Source organism: Ovis aries, chromosome 1 (assembly GCF_016772045.2).
Source record: "Ovis aries strain OAR_USU_Benz2616 breed Rambouillet chromosome 1, ARS-UI_Ramb_v3.0, whole genome shotgun sequence".
NCBI lineage: Eukaryota > Metazoa > Chordata > Mammalia > Artiodactyla > Bovidae > Ovis > Ovis aries.
The window spans coordinates 255,629,961-255,633,652 of record NC_056054.1 but is presented as its reverse complement, the minus strand read 5'-3'; the positions used below and the strand labels follow the sequence as shown (position 1 = coordinate 255,633,652).

At 48.7% G+C, this 3,692-nt stretch overlaps 1 non-coding gene across 1 annotated transcript; it reads right to left on the bottom strand.

Moving 5' to 3' along the window:
- Nucleotides 1-957: 957 nt before the first annotated feature.
- Nucleotides 958-1,029, bottom strand: TRNAS-GGA (transfer RNA serine (anticodon GGA)). The gene has a single exon. It is a non-coding gene; the product is annotated as a tRNA-Ser (tRNA).
- Nucleotides 1,030-3,692: the final 2,663 nt, after the last annotated feature.

Genomic DNA, 3,692 nt, shown 5'->3' with positions numbered 1-3,692 from the left:
TTTATAGTCTCCACTGCCTCTGTGATTTGTAAGGATAATGCATATTCAGACATTTGTAATAATACAATGATCACTATTTCTAACAAGAGCCTTTATGCTCTTGAGATTCTATGCTTTATAGATTCATTTTTTCATTCATTTCTTGGGGCTCAGTAGGTACTCACTGCACCTGGTCCTGCTTGAGACACTGGGAATCCTGCAATGATATGGCCTCAGCCTTGCTGGACATATATTCCTGTGGGGAAAATCCTCAATGAAATACTAACAAAATGAATCCATATAAAAAGAATGTATAATATGACCAAGTGGGATTTATCCCAGGAATGCAAGCTTAGTTTAGCATCTAGAAATCAATGTCGTTCTCCATATCAGTAGATTTCATGACAAAAATTGTATGATCATTTCAATATTTGCAGAAAATGCCTTTGATAAAATTTAACACTCTCTTATAAAAGCACACAACAAACCAAAAATAGAAAGGAACTTCCTGAACTTGATAAAGGGCATCTCCAAAACCTCATACCTAGTACCATGCTTAATGGTAAAAAATTAAATGCTTTCCCCCTAAGATCAAGAGAAGAATATCTACTCTCACTGCTTCTATTCAGTATTGTGTTGGAAGTTGTAGCCAGAGCAATTAGGCAAGAAAATTAAATGCAAGGCATCCAGATTGGAAACGAAAATGTAAAACTATCTCTATTATAAATGAGATAATCTTTTATATAGACAATTCTAAGGAATCCACTAAAAATACATAATAATAAGTTACTATATACAACAAGGGTGCCAGCCCCCTGACACACAATCTCCAGGGCTGCATGAAAGTGAAAGTGAAGTCGCTCAGTCGTGTCCGACTCTTTGCAACCCCATGGACTGTAGCCTACCAGGCTCCTCCCTACATGGGCTTCTCCAGGCAAGAGTACTGGAGTGGGTTGCCATTTCCTTCTCCAGGGGATCTTCCCAACCCAGGGATTGAACCCAGGTCTCCTGCATTCCAGGCAGACGCTTTAACCTCTGAACCACCTGGGAAGCCCATAAACCTAACCAAATGGTTGGAGTAAAAGGAAACATCTACTTAACACCTTCCTCCCCATAACAACTGGGTTTTCCCTAGGTCTGTTCCAGTCGACCTTGGGTGCCAGAGTGTAGGCTGGCACTTAACATCATGGTGACCTGCATGTCGGGAATGCATAGGCTGTCCTCTCCTGGCCTTGAGTTGGCTCCTGGGAGCTTTGACACACTCCTGCCCAAACCTGACCCCACCTTGGCCTTGTCCTCCTGAAGGCCGGGTGGCAAGGGGACAGGCTTGCTGTTTGCTCCTGTGGAGCTGTGTTGGCAGGGTCACACATGGATGAATTTTGTCCCATCTGTCTGTCTGCCACTCACTGCAGACACCAGGTGTTTGCTCCTAGTACAAATTCTCTTGAAGAGGAGTGGATCTGGGTTCAGGGAGCATGTGTGCGTTTCTGGAAGTGTGTCTGTGGTGTGCATGTTGGTATGGATGTGGGCCCACAAGACTGTGCATGTGTGTGTGTCTTCGAGTGTGTGTGAAAGTGTGCATGCCCACATTAGTGTACCTGAAGGTTTATGCAGGATGTTGGTGGGCACGGGTGCATGTGGCTAAACCTGTGAGTATATTTCAAGTCTGGGTGTGTATTTGGTGTGGAAGTGTGTATATATGACTGGGTGTGCATTTATGGGTGTCAAAGTGTGTTAAACAAGAGAACACATATCCACATGCCTCCACGTGTCCACTGCCACATACCCTGAACTCAGATGCAGATATGAATCAGAAGAACATTTCCTGAAGTCATGGCCTGGCACTTTTGTGGACACAGGAGTGGGGCTCAGATCGCCTCCTAGGCTGGAAGCACCTCTTTTGTGCAAAGCTGGAAGTGGATGCACTGAGCCTGGCCAAGAGAATGTCCCGTGGCCGGTGTGGAGAGCTGGCTCGTGGAGGAAGACAGTCCTAAAAAGGGAGTGGAGACCATTTACAGGGCAACTGTGTTCCCATTAGGATCACAGTGGCTTCAGGAAGGCTCCTCCTGGGCTCAAGATGGATGCTGAGAGGGTGTGGATCACCCAGGCCCACCTTAGGGGAGACACACCTCGTGGAGCTGTTGAGCCTGTGAGGATTCAGGGTCATCTGTGGGGATCCCCACTGTCCTCCCTTATAATGCCCCCTCACTTCCTGCCCTCTGCCCCTTGCCCCTCAAGAAGGCTTCAACCAAAGTCCAGACTTCAGACACATGTGCGGCTCTCCCCCTCACCTCCTTCAAATCTTTGCTCAGATATTAGCTTCTCAATAACCACCCCTTTGGAGCTTCCCTTGTGGCTCAGCTGATAAAGAATTCGCCTGCAACACGGGAGACCTGGGTTAGATCCTGGGGTTGGGAAGCTCCCCTGGAGAAGGGAAAGGCTACCCACTCCAGCATTCTGGCCTGGAGAATTCCATGGACTGTATAGTCCATGGGGTCACAAAGACTCAGACATGACTGAGCGATTTTCACTCACTTACTCAACCACCCTACTTTCAGCTCCTCATCTCTCTTGCCCTCCTGTTTTTCCCAAAGCTTTGTCAGCTTCTCATACAGTGTGATCAGCAGTAGGAGTGGGTGTGAGTACAGACATGGAAAGTAAGCATTTAGAAACTTCTACAGATACTTCAGAATCTATAGCAATTTGACATTGTCTAGAAATAAAAATGCAGATTGGAAAAAAAAGTAAACAGGCTTTTTGCACAGAGGATTTAAGAATCATTGTTCTAACACACTCTATAAAATGTATTCAGTTTTCTGTTTGTCTTCCTCTCAGCCCATCGCTGCTTCAACACGAGCTCCACGGGCCAGGTGCTTTGTCAGCTTTCCTCCCCACATTCTCCCAGGACCTGGAATAGTGTCTGGCACATAGTGGGGGCTTAGTCGATATGCGTTGAATAAGTGAATGTGGCAGGGGTGGAACGAGCAGGTGAAGCACCATCAGCTGGACACGGGTGGGAGGGCAGCAAATGCCCCCTGAGCCCCACCCCTGCCTGCTGGCCATGAGCACAGGGCTATGGTCTGATCTCCTGTGAGTTTTCTTCGGACTTCAGTATCACAGGGCATGGCTGGGAGCTGCCATCCTGATCAGAAGATTTCCACCCTGTCTTTACCCAGAAGAAGCCTGGGGCTGGCAGGGCCAGGCAGGAGCAGTTCTCTTGGAGGTGGGCGAGGTTTGGTTCTACCAGCTGTTCCCACGGCTGGGCTCGTGGCCTGCAGTGCCTGGGCCTGCCTCATGGGCCAGCCATCCTGCAGGGCTGGTTCTGGGCTCACACACCCAGAGCTGCCTGCCTAGCTACTCCCCTCCACCTTGGCCTGAGCCCTCAGGCTCAACCTCTCCTTCTCTGACCCCGAGACTCCACCCACAGAATCTTTTTCGTCCTCCTCAATGGCAATCCACTTCAGTACTCTCGCCTGGAAAATGCCATGGATGGAAGAGCCTGGTAGGCTACAGTCCATGTGGTTGCACAGAGTCGGACACGACAGAGAGACTTCACTTTCACTTTTCCTTTCATGCACTGGAGAAGGAAATGGCAACCCACTCTGGTGTTCTTGCCTGGAGAATCCCAGGGACGGGGGAGCCTGGTGGGCTGCCGTCTATGGGGTCACACAGAGTCGGACACGACTGAAGTGACTTAGCAGCTAGCTCTAGAG